This window comes from Podarcis erhardii (assembly GCF_964252035.2).
Source record: "Podarcis erhardii genome assembly, chromosome: 1".
In the NCBI taxonomy this organism is placed as follows: Eukaryota; Metazoa; Chordata; class Lepidosauria; order Squamata; family Lacertidae; genus Podarcis; species Podarcis erhardii.
This window is the reverse complement of record NC_138497.1, coordinates 6,175,430-6,192,416: the sequence shown is the minus strand read 5'-3', so window position 1 is coordinate 6,192,416 and position 16,987 is coordinate 6,175,430. Positions and strand designations below refer to the sequence as shown.

The 16,987-nt window shown below is 48.4% G+C and overlaps 1 protein-coding gene across 2 annotated transcripts in view; it reads right to left on the bottom strand.

Moving 5' to 3' along the window:
* The window catches only part of FBXO34 (F-box protein 34), a 55,643-nt gene extending 41,385 nt beyond the window's left edge, over positions 1–14,258 (bottom strand). Inside the window, exon 1 of one of the 2 annotated variants that reach the window (XM_081860908.1) lies at positions 14,067–14,258. The gene's annotated coding sequence lies outside the window, so the exon portion shown is untranslated. Of the gene's footprint in view, positions 1–13,404; positions 13,543–14,066 lie in introns of those variants that run through there. The other variant, XM_081860909.1, reaches the window with a different exon arrangement.
* Positions 14,259–16,987: the final 2,729 nt, after the last annotated feature.

Genomic DNA, 16,987 nt, shown 5'->3' with positions numbered 1-16,987 from the left:
TCAGGACAGACGCAGGTTTGCATCCAAGCACCGCAAAACCAGTGCACTGCTTGACGAATTACAACCAATTATCTTTTAAAAACTGGCAAGAGCCCAACTCCAGGCATCATCTAAACACGTCGCTTTTTGCAGCTGTTACACTCACCGCATTCTGCTGTTTTGAAAACCCTCATGACCTCAGCAACATTATGCTCACTTTCCCCACAAGTTAGCTGGTTCTAATCAGCAAGACCTTCTCCTGCAGCAGAGTGTCATTTGACCTTACTGCTCAAAATCACAAACTTAGTGAGAACTACAAGCAGATAGAAGCAAACACACACACACACACACCCAGAAAAATCAGCATTACCAAAGCATGAAGACTGCTAGGGTAAAATCCTGGCTGTGGAGACAAAGAAAGGCAAGGAAAGAAGGGGAGATAAGACAAAACTAAGTATCCCGCCAGACCAGTGGTTTCCAAACTGCAGTCTGGAGAGTCCTGGGGCTACTTGTGGATCTGATTTCGTATGCAACAGGTCCCTGGTTGAATGCCAGGTAGGACTGGGAAAGTCTCCTGCTCTGAACCCCTGGAGAACCACTGCTAATCAGTGTAGACCAGTGTTCCTCAGGTTCCCAGCAGTTATTGGACTACAACTCCCATCATCCCTGACCTTGACCACTAGTCCTGCTAGCCAGGGGCGATGGGAGTTGTAGTCCCGCAACAGCTGAGGACCCAAGTTTGAGAAACATTGGTGTAGATAAGACTGATCTAGACGGACCAATCGTCTGACTCGGCACAAGGTAGATTCCTATGTAGGGAGCGGCAGCGAAGGGCAGAAATCCACCCATTAAGAACATCAAAAGCGCCTGGCTTCTGGGTAAAGGGAATAGCTCATCTAGTCCGCCATCCTGCTTTCAGAGTGGTCAACCAGATGCCTCAATGGGAAACCTGAGCAAAGGAGCCGAGCACAACAGCCCCTCTCCCCACTTGTGACTCCTACCAACTGCTATTGAGTGCCGTATCACCTCTGAAAGTCTGTGGATCTATAACGAAAGAAGCCAAGGACATGTCATCTCTCTGCCCCAGTCTGTTCTGGATCTTCCACCAACCCTCTGGAGCAGATCTGGGCTGGAAAAGGGGACATGGCGGGGGAGAGAAGGGGGCGGGGAGTCCTTGCACTAAATAGACAACTCCGTTGTGTACAACCCATGGCTTTGGACACAAGGTTGGGAAAATTCCAAATAGGAATCAGGTTGCGTTAACACATTTTTATTTTCTTTTTGGAAAATAATGCAATACAAGAAACGCAACAGACACAGTTAATTCAGCCCAAACACGCAGCTCAGTTCCTACGGTCCTCTAGACAGCCAAATGCACAGAAAAGCACACATGTTTAAGTTACTGTGACCTTTGAACCCACAAACTGCTCACAAGGGAGGGGGGGGCATAATGTGGGTTTTCTGGAAAACAACTAGCAAAATAAACTGCCCTGAAGGAAAGAACAGGTCTTTTGAGCAGCAAATGGTACCCCTGTGGTTTTCGCACCTATGTTCTAGGCTTGTATGGCTAGGAGGCAGCTTCAAAGGATTCAAAATATCTGCTGGAAAAACCACTTAACATAACTCTCCCAAGTTGTAAACAGGACTGCTTTGTGCGCAAGGAGAAACTGCCGCTGCTGGAGGGCATTTTGAAAAAGTCACTTATTGTTTGCAATTGTGCATTTCTCTAAACTGAAAGCATATTTGTATTTTCATGGGCCACTAAGCTCCAATAAGAAACAGGGAGGGGGAATCATCAACCATGTCTCCCTAGCTTATGTTTAAATATATATATATCAGAAGGTCAAAAGACACATAGCATTTTGATGGCAAAAAGCTACATCTATGCAGGCTCCCAGGCTACCCTGCCTCCGGGTCTGGTCCTGACCGTATGGATACTAGAATCAGCAAGGGATACCCACATGACCTGAAGGTGCTGCTGTGCAATGCCAGGTCAATGATTCGTAAGACCACTGCCATCCATGACTTGATCATGGATGGAGGATTTGACCTGGCATGTGTAACAGAGACTTGGTTGGATGAAGCAGATGGGCCTGTCCTTGCCGCTGCTTGTCCACCAAGTTTCTCTTACGCACAGCAACCCAGGTTATGTGGGCGGGGAGGGGGGTTGCAGTGATTTTTAGGAAGTCATTAGTTTGCACCAGGCGTCCTATTGGGAAGACCCAGTTTTCCGAGTGCATGTTCTGGAAGTTGGGCAATAGGGGCAGTACAGGATTCCTTTTGGTGTACCGACCTCCCCGCTGCACCAAGGATTCCCTGTCTGAGCTGCTTCAAGTCGTGGCGAATGTTCTCCTAGTTTGGTCGTCCTAGGGGATTTTAACATCCATGCTGACACGACCTTACAAGGGGCCGCTCGGGACTTTGTGGAAAGCATGGCCTCCATGGGGCTGTCCCTGAATAAGTCTGGCCCAACCCATAGCCGCGGACATGCCTTGGACCTGGTGTTTACCTCTATGGATGTTGGTGATCTGACACTAAGTAAAAGCAAAACGAAAGAAGTGCCATGGTCAGATCACTTCCTGGTGCAACTGGACTTCTCTGTGACCCTTCCCCTCTGCAGGGAGGTGGGACCGATTCGGATGGTCCGCCCCCGCCACTTAATGGATCCAAATGGTTTCCAGAGAGTGGTAGGGGATGCTTTATCCCATGTTGATGGCCTTTCAGCTGATTCCCTGGTGGCCCGCTGGAATGTGGAGTTAACCAGGGCTATTGACTGTTTGGCTCCGAAGTGCCCTCTCCGATTGCATGGAGCCCGGACAGCCCCATGGTTTTCCACGGATCTGAGGGCAATGAAACAATCGTTGAGACGGCTAGAGCGCCGGTGGCGGATAACTCATTCCGAATCTGACCGGACACAGGTTAGAGCTCAACGTCGAGCCTACCAAGTGGCGATAGCAATGGCGAAGAAGAATTTCTTCACCACCTATATTGCATCTGCAGAAAAAAGCAGCAGGAGACTTTTTCAGGCGGTTCACAATTTAGCGGAACCACCTGCAACATCGGGGCCCAGTACGGGCCACATGTACTCCTGCAATGATTTTGCAAAGTTTTTTGCAGATAAAATCGCTCAGATTCGGGAAGAAGTAGACTCCACCGTGGGAGCAGGGCCGGGGTGGGAGAGTGCTAGAGACCTGTCTAGTCAAGTTGCATGGGATCAATTCCAATCTGTTACCTCCGAGGATTTGGACAGGCTGCTTGGACGAGTGAAGCCAACCACCTGTCTCCTGGATCCTTGCCCATCCTGGCTTATAAAAACTAGCCAGGAAGGACTGGGCGATGGGCTTCGTGGGGTGGTGAATGCTTCCCTCCGTGAGGGAGCCTTCCCAGACCCGCTGAAAGGGGCGGTTATTAAACCGCTTCTTAAAAAACCATCTTTAGATGCGGCCCAGTCTCAAATCGCCCAGTCTCAAATCTTCCATTCTTGGGCAAGGTGATTGAGCGAGTGGTTGCTGAACAACTCCAGGCACGCCTGGAAGAAGCGGACCATTTGGATCCCTTCCAGTCGGGATTCAGGCCTCATCATGGGACTGAAACTGCCTTGGTCGCACTGGTTGATGATCTCCGGCGGGCTAGGGACAAAGGTGAGAGCTGTTTCCTAGTTCTGCTGGATCTCTCAGCGGCGTTTGATACCACCGACCATAACATCCTTCTGGACCGTCTTGAGGGACTGGGAGCTGGGGGCACTGTCATACAGTGGTTCCGCTCCTTCCTCCTGGGCCATGTTCAGAAAGTGGTGGTGGGGGATGAGTGTTCAGACCCCTGGGCTCTCACTTGTGGGGTGCCTCGGGGTTCTGTCCTCTCCCCCATGCTTTTCAACATTTACATGCAGCCGCTGGGAGAGATCATCAGGAGGTTTGGGCTGGGTGTTCATCAGTATGCGGATGATACCCAGCTCTACTTCTCTTTTAAATCAAAACCGGTGAAGGTCCTGTGTGAGTGTCTGGAGGCGGTTGGAGGATGGATGGCGGCTAACAGATTGAGGTTGAATCCTGACAAGACAGAAGTACTGTTTTGGGGGGACAGGAGGCGGGCAGGTGTGGAGGATTCCCTGGTCCTGAATGGGGTAACTGTGCCCCTGAAGGACCAGGTGCGCAGCCTGGGAGTCATTTTGGACTCACAGCTGTCCATGGAGGCACAGGTCAAATCTGTGTCCAGGGCAGCTGTTTACCAGCTCCATCTGGTACGTAGGCTGAGACCCTATCTGCCTGCGGACTGTCTCGCCAGAGTGGTGCATGCTCTGGTTATCTCCCACTTGGACTACTGCAATGCGCTCTACGTGGGGCTACCTTTGATGGTGACTCGGAAACTACAACTAATTCAGAATGCGGCAGCTAGACTGGTGACTGGGGGCGGCCGCCGAGACCATATAAAACCGGTCTTGAAAGACCTACATTGGCTCCCAGTATGTTTCCGAGCACAATTCAAAGTGTTGGTACTGACCTTTAAAGCCCTAAACGGCCTCGGTCCAGTATACCTGAAGGAGCGTCTCCACCCCCATCGTTCTGCCCGGACGCTGAGGTCCAGCGCCGAGGGCCTTCTGGCGGTTCCCTCATTGCGAGAAGCAAAGCTACAGGGAACCAGGCAGATGGCCTTCTCGGTAGTGGCGCCCGCCCTGTGGAACGTCCTCCCACGAGATGTCAAAGCGATAAACAACTACCTGACATTCAGAAGACATCTTAAGGCAGCCCTGTTCAGTGAAGTTTTTAACGTGTGATATTTTAGTGTATTTTTGGTTTCTATGGAAGCCGCCCAGAGTGGCTGGGGAGGCCCAGCCAGATGGGCGGGGTATAAATAATAAATTATTATTATTATTATTATTACCCTTCCTTTGTGCACATACACCAAACAAGAAAATAGCACCATGAGGTTTTAAGACTAAACTACACACAACCACTAGGTCTACGTCAGCTAGAGAAATGCTTCAGGATCCTAGGCACAAACATGACATTTTGAGATTTTTCCAGTCCATTTCAAAGTTGTGGAACAGAAACAACACAGTTTTTCAAGTTCAAAAGAGTCAGATCAAAATGGTGTGCTAGAAAAGCAGCCATCAAGCAGCAAAAATAACAACATGCAGAAAAGTTCTCAGCAGACGAGATCACAACCACCATTCATTAAAAGCACAGGCTAGTGAAGTCCTCACCCAAGCACCTAAAACTTAACCCTGCACCTGTTCTCTGTGGAGAGGATATGCTGTAGTTGGGTGCTGCCCTCTGACAGGGTGTCATGCAACACACTTGCCACCCGCTGCCCCTCCGGTGTTGGAGACACCCAGAGAACAGCCACCAATGGGAACCCCCCAAATACCTGTGCTGGTTTGTATGGAAGTGGGCAGTCCTTTAGATACCTGTGCCCCGAGCCATAGCCATAACGGGTGCCTGAAAGTTAAAAACAGCACTCTGAATTGTATCCAGAAACTGGCAGGAGGGCAGTAGAGCTGTTTTAAAACACAAAAAAGGCAAATAGGCATGAAATTCCCCTTCTTTTCAAGGACTGTAATTCAGTGATACAGCACAACTTTCCAAGTTTCAGTCCTTGGCATCTTCAGATAGGGATGGAGAGCTGCCCCAACTCAATGTAGACAATACGGGGCTGGATGGATCAATGGTGTGACTCGGGGGTAAGGCAGTTTACTACCCTCCTACCCTCCTCACTTCAGGAAATGATCTGCAGCTACCCCTGTGTGCCCTCTATGCCTTCAGGGTCAAATACACTATCTACTCTTCCACCACACAAAATTCTAAGCCCCTAAGTGTGAGTTGTAGGTCAACCATCAGATTTTTACGAGACACCAGATTTTTCTTTAGCCACCTGCAGACTGGCACAGCTGGAGAAACTTGGCCAATCTTTTTCCTACAAAAGATTTCCCCCAGCTAACGGGGTATCCTACATGCAACATTCAGAAGCCAGTGTGGATATGGCAAGGATCAGCAGCTATCAGTCTGAACCGCTTCAATGCTGAAACAGCAGGTCTCTCCCAAGCTCCAGCCCTCCTGACAATGGAAACAGACAGTGTCTAGATCAGTAGGTTCTCATGATGACCCACTATCTTGTTCTATAAATGTGTGAAGTCCTATTGCAACAGATACAGGAACATAGGAAGCTACCTTACATGGAGATCAAGGCCATTGGTCCATCAAAGATCAGCATTGTCTACACTCATGGCAGCAGCCCACCAAGATCATGGAATTGTAGAGTTGGGACCCCAACCTGACCCTCATCTTGGCCAACCCCCCGCAATGCAGGAACTTCAACTGAAGCATCAATGACAGGTGGCCATCCAAACTCTGCTTGGAAACCTCCAAGGAAGGAGAGTCCACCACATTCTGGGGGAGTCTGTTCCACTGCTGTACAGCTCTTATTAGAAAGTTATTCTTGAGGTTTAGTCAGAATCTCCTTTCTTGTAACTTGAAGCCATTGCTTCGAGCCCTACCCTTTGGAGCAGGAAAAAACAAGCTTATTCCATCTTCCATGTGACAGGGTTTTAGACAGAAGACTCTTCCAGCCAAATATATTGCTCTGCTTTCCTTGGGAGTCCAAGAGGGGGGTCTTTTCTCTGGGCAGCCCAGGACCTCCATGCCCACTGGCCAGGCTTGCACCCCGGGGGTCACTTCAGTACTGCGAACGCAGCGGTTTGACTTCAGCCCTGGAGGAGCACTCCATTGTCTATCAAGTCAGACGGATGCCAACAAAAACAACGGCCCATATCCTATGAAAAGTGTGCAAAGAGATCTGAGCCCAGGTTTTTTTAATACATATTTTCTAGAAGGGAGCGACTCACACAAGACTAGGAAGAAACAGGGTGAGCGTAAGGGAGTGGCGTTGATTGTTTAATGACTGTTCATCACACAAGTTTTTATTTCAGCTGCTGCCATGCGTTTACTGAAAACCCAATAAAAGCCGCTGATAGGCAGTGCCATGCAACAGCAGGCACAAGCTAGATGCAGTGCCAGCACAGCTAGTGAATGAGACTCTTTCACTCCCTAGCTGTCAGGGCACTCCTTCCCTCCTTTGCACTCAGTATCCAAACACACCCAGTCCCCGAAGCAAAAGATTATCCATTTATTAAAGAGGAAATGCACAGCAGAGAACTTGCCAGCTATGGTTTCAAAGGCCAAACTCATCACAAGCGAAAGTCCAGAGGGGAAGCGACGTTTATGATCGGAACAAGTGCATTTACATGTTATGACTGGGGAGAGAAGAGTCAATGGTAGACTTGAGGAAGCTATAAACCGTAAGAGAAAGGCTGCAGTGTATTGCCTACTCTCTTAAGAAGGCAGTGCTCACAAATTATGCCAGATGTTCCACTCCCAGTTTATGTCAGCCTTGGGACCAGCACTTCGGATTAGCATCTGAAGAGGGGTTTTTATTATCCCCCATCATTAGCTTGCAAGCTGCTATCAGATGCTCTGAAGGCACCTGGTGGTGTAGTCTCCATCTCTGCAGCTAAGGAGCTCAGGGCCTGACCAAACCTTCTCCCCGCTTATCTTAAGTCTCATTTAGTAGGGATCTGTGGTGCAGGAGCAACAGGAAAGGCAGCCACAGTATTGGGCTTCTCTGTGTCCTTGCCTACAAGATCCCCTCCAGGCCACGCGGCTGGTTTCCAAACAGATTCAGGCAGTTAGAGGCACAGCTACTCTTGATTTGATGAGTTCAAATGTCTAGCCAACCTAATTCACAATAAATACAGTTCATCTCTATGTATAAGTAAGCCACACCATGCTTTCCCCTCTTCCGTAAAGAAAAAACATTGCACAGTCACACATAATCCTGTAAGCATAACAAACCCTGGAAAAGAGAGATGGGAAATGCAGGTTTGGCTAACGATGCACTCCAGACCATTCATTCATTACGGAGCTCAGTTAAGCACCAAACTACCGGCAGCCCCTGCCCCTAAAGTTCAAATGTGCTTTTAGCTTTTAAGGCGCTTTGCACCAGTCTTTTATTACAACTTTACAGTATCCTTATTGCAGCGTTCAAAATTCATCAGGCACGAGGAGCATTTTCCACCTGGCTATCAGTGCCGGGGCACCAGGATGGCGCCTGGTGTCTCCACCATCTAGAGGTGCATGTCTGAGGCAGATCCTGAAGCTGAGGCCCTGAGTGCTCACCGGAAGGACAGATCGTGAAGCTGAGGCTCCAAGACTTTGGCCACCTCATGAGAAGAGAAGACTCCCTGGAAAAGACCCTGATGTTGGGAAAGAAGGGGACGACAGAGGACGAGATGGTTGGATAGTGTTCTCAAAGCTACCAGCATGAGTTTGACCAAACTGCGGGAGGCAGTGGAAGACAGGAGTGCCTGCCGTGCTCTGGTCCAGGGGGTCACGAAGAGGCAGACACGACTAAACGACTAAACAACAACAACCACCACCCTGTTTTAAGGAGCCATTTGGCACCTAGTTTGTATAATTGAGTTTCTAACACTGTCTTATTGGCTTGAGCCATTATTACTTCCATCTTTGAGACATTTCATAAGACCAACAAGCATGCTTATAGCCAAGCTGAGGTTTGAAATAGGATCCCTGAAGTGCCCATCACCCCAGCCATCCAGAAAACAACAACAACACCAGGAACATTTATTCGGTCAAAAGCAACAGCAAAAGCTCAGAGCTCTCAAGACAGAGGATGCATTGAATAGTTGTGTTCTCAATCAACCAACACCTACATAATGGAGTGTGTGTGTGTCTGCATCTGCTCTCCTTGTAGAGACACAGCGGTTTTCCTTTCCAGCTTGTAGGAAAGCCAAGCTCTTTGACCAGACATGTGGGGAGCAGCTCTATTATTCCCCTATCAGGGTATACAGGAGGGAATGAAAATGTATTTAATGAAGGACTGCTCACTAGGAGGCAGGCAGGAAGGGGCCCACCTCGCAAACCACCATGTGATGGGTCAAAGCTGTGACAGGGAAACTTTTCAGCCCAAGGACCACATTCCGCCATGGCCAATCTTCCAGGGGCCGCATGCAAATCATGGGTGGGACCAGAGGCAAAAGTAGGCAGAGAAACAGATGCAAGCCTTATTTTTGTACAGTCCACTGTATTCCAGCGACACAGAAGTCAAAGGCTTCTGGCTTTTGTCAGAGGTTCCCGACACCTACACACAATTCTCCATCCAGGAAATATGCTGTAATTATCACAGGTAAAGGACACATTCCAGCCAGGTGAAGGCACTTTGGAGGATGGGGAGCAGAGCTGGTGAGAGGCATCGTCTGGGGAAGGGTCCTGAAGTCCATTTGGTCCATTTGTTAAAAGAAGAACATTTGGGTGGGAGGGTGGAGAAGCAAGGCAGGGTGGAAATAAAGAGCAAGTGCCTCCTATAGAAAAAAAGATGCAACACATTTTGACATGGCTCTCAAGTTTGCATCCGCTGTGAATTCCCATCACTCTATTCATGGGAACATGTTGGCTTATTAATTGGTAGAACCACTTGAGAAAGGCTGTACTTAAAAATTTTAATAAATCCTTACGCACAGACGCTCGCTCGCTCGCGCGCGCGCACACACCACCACAGCAACCTGGGGTCACATTCTTCCGTCTGTTAATAAAAGATTCAGGCTGGCATCCTAATAACATATTCGGAACCGCGGCTCAAAACGCACATCGTAGACATTCTTTCAGCCTCAAACACCAAAGCAAGAATCGCTAGCTACTGTCATTATGCCCTTTGTTTAAAAATGGCATAAGCATATTTAACCTACCCAAAACCATGCAATTAGTATGAGCGCAATGCCGAGGCTTCAAGAAAAGGAATTTTTAAAGAGACACTAATGTGCCGAGTATTTAAAGCCTGGTGCCAGCTCACTCGGTGCACGCTGTGTTGAGCCCATTGCAGAGCGCCGTCAGTGAATCCTGAAGTGTCACTGTGCATCTGACGACACTCTGTCCAATCCAGTTCCACAATACGCTCTTTATGTAAGTGCCACACAGCAATGAGACCAAGAAAGGGAAGGGAACAGAACTGATCATACAAGCACGAAAACAGGGATGAAAAGATACGCATCACTTTTTATTTTAAAAAATGTCCACTGCATTTTAATAAGACTGCATTTGCAGGGCCCACCTAGAAAAACACAGCTTCCACTAAGACACTGTACTGCCAGTTTGTATGGCATGGATTTCATTCCTAACATCAGGCAACTCTAGATGGGCAATTTGGTACTGTGGACACAGAAACTGGCAAGAACCAGTTTATACTCTCAGTAAAATCAAATAGTAAAGCTTCTCCTGGATTGATCCACTTCAGGCTGCCGCAGGTGGGAATGGAATATATTTCAGCACTCAGCTATGCAAGTTATCTAGCATGTTAGGGAGAAAGGTTCAGTCTCAATTTCTCCCAGTCATTATCTTTGGAGCTTTTGCCATAATTATATGATTTTCAAGTGTGGTCCAAGGTAGCACTCTGGCCTCCCTTGCTTCAGATATATGGCTTATAATACATTTGATGTTATAATATATAATCTAGGAGCCAAATGGCTCCTGAAACCAAGGTTACAGGCGCCAAAACAGAATGTCTAGTTTAGTTTGCCATTTGGGAGCAAGATGGCTCTAATGTCTTATTTTTCAAATGATGAACTGACTGTGATTGATTATCAGTTAAACATCTGGCTAGTTCAGATGGCAACCCTGAGCTAGGTTAAGAGATTTGATAACTTAAAGAAGAAAAGTCCCTTGATCCAGGGACAGTCCACATATATAGTGGACTATATTCCAACTTCATCTTCTTAATGGAGACTAGTCCTTCTCAGGCTGTATAGAAAAAGCATTTTGGTTCCAGAAATTAATTTTGTTGTGCAGATAAAATATAACTGACAGAATTCTACAGGATGGGGTATTAGTGTGTGAAAACAGGCAGGACCCTGTGATCCTCAGGCACGCACCTCCAGGTGGTGGAGACGTCATGCGCCATCCTGGTGCCCCAACATCTTCACTTGGTCGCAAGTGATCAGAAGCCAGGTGCAAAATGTAGCTCACTAATTTCAAACACTGGATACATACAGGCATAAATATTTATTTGTCTGCCGCCTTTCCACAATTCGAATCATGCTCCAGGCGGCTTATAACATGAAAAAAAAATACATAACTGCAACATAGCAGAAGTAGTCATAAGCAACAAATAAAACTTCAAAATATAAACAAGCAAACTGAAGAATTTCCACATAAATCACAAAAACCCAACAGCAGCAGCAACACCACCCAACTAAAAAACCCCGCAAACAACACCACAGCTCAAGAGCCTGTTCAGCAGCCTCAGCTTTTGTAGCTGGAGTCATTCAGGGACAGTGTGCAACCTCACCCATGTACTATACCTACTATGGAGTTCCCAAGGGGTCTCTCAACTTTGCACCATTTTACCTGAAAACTGTAGCAGGACAGCAGACAGGAAGGGAACAAAGCTTGCCAACTTAAGATTTTTAAAGATAAAATATGAGGCCTGCACAGCTTGGCTCTAATGCAGCAGCAAAAGGCGAAACTGACAGATCTCCTCTACAGCCGGACCCCATACAGATTTCAAGGGAATGAGGCACCATTAGCAAATTCCTTATCAGCTAGGGTTGTCATATGTCTGGGAAATACCAGACATGTCCTCTTTTGGGGGGACCAACAGGCCCATCCAGGGAGGATTTTTACATTTTAAAGGAAATGTCTGTGATTTGGGGGGGTATTTATTTATTTGGGGGTTGGCTCAGGCTCAGGCGGCTCTGCACACTGCAGCCGCTGCCAGCCCAAGCCCAAGTTGGGAAAAGAGGCACACTGGCGCAGCGGCGGCCCCATACACCAGTGCCCCTCTTTCACCGGCTCGGGCTGTCCTCTTTTTTGTTCTTCAAGATATGGCAACCCTATTATCAGCATCACCTTCTTTTTCATCTGTTCCCTCCGTGGAGTAGCAGCTACATTGGTGTGAGAGCCCTTGTGGAAAAAGGAGCATGGGCAAGTAAGTAATGCTCTCCTAAATTAAGCTGGCTGGCAGGAACCCTAGTTATGGGGTAATTGCTTTCCCCCAGCAGCATAAATAGCAATGGCAGGTGTTCTTTAAAGGGAAAGGGATGAATGGCTGAAATTCCTCTGGCAGAAGCTGCCATGGGAACCTCTGTTAAAAGGGTAGCAGTGGGAAGATGTAGGTTTTTTCCAAAGAACTAGCTCTTCTAAGATACAGTAGTCAGTACATTTTACAAGATCACATATTGCATAACTAGCTTAGAAGAATGCTAGTATTTGCATAGCATTAGCAAAAACACCATTCATTTTTATTCTCTGGGAGCACCCCAAAACACATGCATTAACACTATGGGACTCATTCTTCATATCCACAAGTGTGCACTGGTGAAAAGTCACTTATTCTACCACAGGAATACCACGCCACCAACTCAAAGGCAACAGTCATGCCCATCATGGATTCCTCATAGCTCAAACCAAACAGAGCTGCCCGAACATACCTTATATTTTTACAGCCAAGGAGTAAAAACTGAGGACTCCAGCACTGAGAGTCCACAGTCCCTTCTCAAACCTTCCCTTTGGAAAGAAGCACATGACACGTCACACAAGCCAATTACCTGTGCAGGTAAGAGAAAAATTGTGTACGCAGGCATACAGGGTTTCCCTTACTATTACCATTACAATTTATTGCCTGCCCTTCACACCAAGATCCCAGGGCGGGAAGCAACAATTAAAACACATTATTAAATCCAGTTTAAAACAAGTTTAAAATTACAAAAATAAGTGAGCAAACTGAAGGGCAACATATATGCTAGCTCAGTGAAATCTTTGGAACCTTGTCCAGTTAACTATATAGACACAGACAGAAACAAATAAAGTCCCATTTAAATTAACGGACAGCACAATACCAAGCATGACTTGTAGCCCTGACTTTTTTCCTTTTGCTAACTGCACCAAATTGCCTGTTTTAGGTTTTTATTGCCTTTTAACTGGCTTCAATGCAAAACAGCTACCTTTGTAAGAAAAGGGATTAACAAATGCAACCGCAAAATAACCACAATCTTGTCTACTCAGAAGTAAATCCTGCTGAATTCAACAGGGCTTGCTCCCAGGTGTGGGACGCTGCACGATCCTTCTGTGTTGCAAATTCATCGTGTCACAAGGAGCCTTTGGGACCTGGGCTGGCAATTGCTCCAGTTTCCTAATCCCCTAAACCAAAAAGGGGCCGAGATGTGAAGCTCCTCCGAGGTCCCTGGTGATGGAACAAGGAAGTCTTTGCAATTCGAGCAGCAGGGTCAAGCCGCCTCTCTCCAATTTAAGGGAACCGTTTGGCTTAGGGGCAGCCTTCAAAAGGCACAGAATCAAATCCCAAAGAGTAGGGGGAAAGGGGGTGGGAGGGAAAGAAGATGAGTGGGGAGAAAGAAGCCCTCACCCCAAATCCCTGCCTCCTGGAAGCAGAAAATCTCTCCATCATCCCAAAGCCTGGAAGCAGCAGGGACTCCAACTCCATATTCCCCAAGCACGACAAAATCCTAAATATAGGGGTCCTCCTACACTCAAGCAGGGGGTGGGGGGAATGGGGACAAGAAGCCTCCCCACAAAAAAACAACAACCCTAAAATGCAAAGGCAGCCCAAATCCTGCAGGGCCCCCTCTTTAAGCCCTGAATACGGAGAAGCCCCCACCCCCCCCAAAGCTAAAGAGAAGGAGGTCCAGACCCCCACCCAAAAAGAAGGATGGAGACACCTCGAGTCCGCGCCTTGACTTCCACCCCACAGGCCCCCCAAAATATGTGCAGGGGGCAGGGATTCCTCTTCTGAAATGAGGCTGAAACCCCAACGACCCCGCCTCAAATATCACCCCCCCCCCCAAAAAAAGGGAAGGATAATTCCCCTACAATCCACCCTTCATATAGGGGGCAGGTCCTATTACTGCGCTGAAAAGCGCGAATTGGGGGTGTGGGGCTCCCAAGGGCGCCCTCGGGGGTGGTTTCGGTGAGGGGGTGAAGGAAGCCCCCCGCTGTGGTTCCCGAGGCCCGCGGCGGGTTCTAGGCGAGCCCCCGGCGCGGGCCCTCCCGCCAGCGGCCTCGCCTCACCTGGCGAGGGGGCGGCTCGGGGGCCTCCGACGCTCCTGCTCCTTCTGCTGGCGGCGGCGGCGGCGGCGGCGCTTCTCCTCCTCCTTCCTCCTCCTCCTCCTCCTCCGGCGCTACCTTCGCCGACGTCTCCTCCGTCCCGCTTCCCTCGCTCGGCCCCCGGCCCGCGCTGGGAGGAGCCGCGGCCTCCCGCCAATCCAAGGCCCGGGGCGGAGCAGCGGCGCCGAGTGGAGCGCCGCCCGCCGGGGGAGGCGGCGGCGGCGGCAGGCAGGCAGGCAGGGCTGGGCCGACCAGGCGCCCGCTCCGACCCGCGGGCCTCGCCGGCTCCCCGCCGCCGCCTCAGGGAGGGACAGGCGGGCAGGCCTCCGCCGCAGCCGCGGGGCTGAGGGGATTTGGGGCCCAGGGCCAAGCTCAGCCCCCGGGACACCCATACATCCCCGGCGCGGGCAAGGCCCTGGGGCCCAGCGCCACGCTTATTAGCTTATTAATTATTATTATTAGTTATAGTTATAGATAGGTAGCCGTGTTGGTCTGCCATTGTCAAAACAAAATAAAGAAATTCCTTCCAGTAGCACCTTAAAGACTAACTTCTTTAAGGTGCTACTGGAAGGAATTTCTTTATTTTGTTTTGATTATTAGTTATGGTTGTTGTTGTTGTTATTATTATTATTATTATTAGTTCATTTCCTATGCCGCCCTTCCTCCGAGGATCACAGGGCGGTCTGCAGTGGGAAAACACAAAAATATACAAAAAGGAAGAGGGTGGCCGCTTTAGTAGTGCCAGGTTGCGGGGCTGGCTTTATTATTATTATTATTATTATTATTATTATTATTATTATTTGTGTATTTATTTATTTATTTATTTATTTATTATTATTATTATTATTTATTATTTATACCCCACCCATCTGGCTGGGTTTCCCCAGCCACTCTGGGCGGCTTCCAGCAAAACACTGAAATACATAGACATTTCTATACAGTCATACCTCTGGTTACAGACGCTTCAAGTTGTGTTTTTTTTGGGGGGGGGGTTATGGACCACCGAAACCCGGAAATACCGGAACAGGTTACTTCTGGGTTTCAGCAGTAGCGCATGCACTAAATTGCTCTTAGCGCATGCAGAGAAGTGCCATATCGCAACCCGCAGCTGCACAGACGCGCAGCTGCGGGTTGCGAACGTGCATCCCGCATGGATCACGTTCGCAACCCAAGCGTCCACTGTATTTCCCTCCGAGGATCACAGAGTGTTTTGTAGTATAAAAGCACAAAAATCTATGTGTCAAAGCCTCAAACGTAAGAGGGCAGCCGCTTTAGTAGTGCCAGGTTGCAGGGCTGGCTTTATTATTATTATTATTATTATTATTATTATTATTTACATTTCTATACAGTCATACCTCAGGTTACAGATGCTTCAGATTGGGGTTTTTTCAGGTTAAAGGTAAAGGGACCCCTGACCATTAGGTCCAGTCGTGGCCAACTGGGGTTGCGGCACTCATCTCGCTTTACTGGCCGAGGAAACCGGCGTACAGCTTCCGGGTCAGGTGGCCAGCAGGACTAAGCCGCTTCTGGCGAACCAGAGCAGCGCACAGAGTTTACCTTCCCACCGGAGCGGTGCCTGTTTATCTACTTGCACTTTGACGTGCTTTCAAACTGCTAGGTTGGCAGGAGCAGGGACCAAGCAACGGGAGCTCCCCGTCGCAGGGATTCGAACCGCTGACCTTCCGATCTGCAAGTCCTAGGCTCTGTGGTTTCACCCACAGCACCACCCGTGTCCCTTGGTACTAACTCTTAAACCCAGTTTAATATAAGGTTTCCAGACATTCCCATTTCCTGGGGACAGCCCCCAGATTTACAAATCAATCCCCTGATAAAATCATTCCTACTGAAGTTGAAAAGTGCCCCTAGATTCATTGGAAAAAAAAATGGTAACCTTACAGTGGTAACTCGGGTTACATACGCTTCAGGTTACAGACTCTGCTAACCCAGAAATAGTGCTTCAGGTTAAGAACTTTGCTTCAGGATGAGAACAGAAATTGTGCTCTGGCGGTGCGACGGCAGCAGGAGGCCCCATTAGCTAAAGTGGTGCTTCAGGTTAAGAACAGTTTCAGGTTAAGTACGGATCTCTGGAACGAATTAAGTACTTAACCCGAGGTACCACTGTAGTTTAATACCAACTTTTCTCTCTCCCCCCCCCCCAGGAAAGTGCTAACCTTAACGTGAGCCTGGTGCCAGATTTTTAAAGTTTATTTGGTTTGGTGGGCTTTTTGTTTTTAACATGTGGTGCTAATCTGACAGGCAGCCTGATACCAGCCACCCCCACAATGCAAAGCTTTGACAATCTTCTGCTAAAGGATGGTCTGCATATTGTATAACTTTCCCCGAGACACTTAGCCTCTCGGCATTACAGCCTTTCCCAGGCATGAAGAAAACGAGAGATAAAATTACAGCCCTATCTTATCACGGTCCAAGGAAGAAGTCTGATTCTGTCAGAGTAATTAGGGGATCAGCCTAATTACTCTGCAGCTCTGGTGTGTGGGCAGTGGATTATTTAATTATTGCACTTATCAGGCCTTTTCATGGGCGTATACCACCTTATCACTGTGCTGTTTGCTTTAACCATGAAAACAATTGCCCGCAGACACTGTGCACGGCTCCCCATTTTTTCCTCAAGATAGGGTAAGAGCTGCATGTCAGTGGAGACATTTTCCTCGAGGGGTGGAAAGGTGCTTAGATGCTTTTGCACATGGGTAGGCAAACTAAGGCCCGGGGCTGGATCCGGCCCAATCGCCTTGTAAATCCGGTCCGCGGACGGTCTGGCAATCAGCGTGTTTTTACATGAGTAGAATGTGTGCTTTTATTTAAAATGCATCTCTGGGTTATTTGTGGGGCAGAGGAATTTGTTCATTTCTCTCTCTTCAAAATAT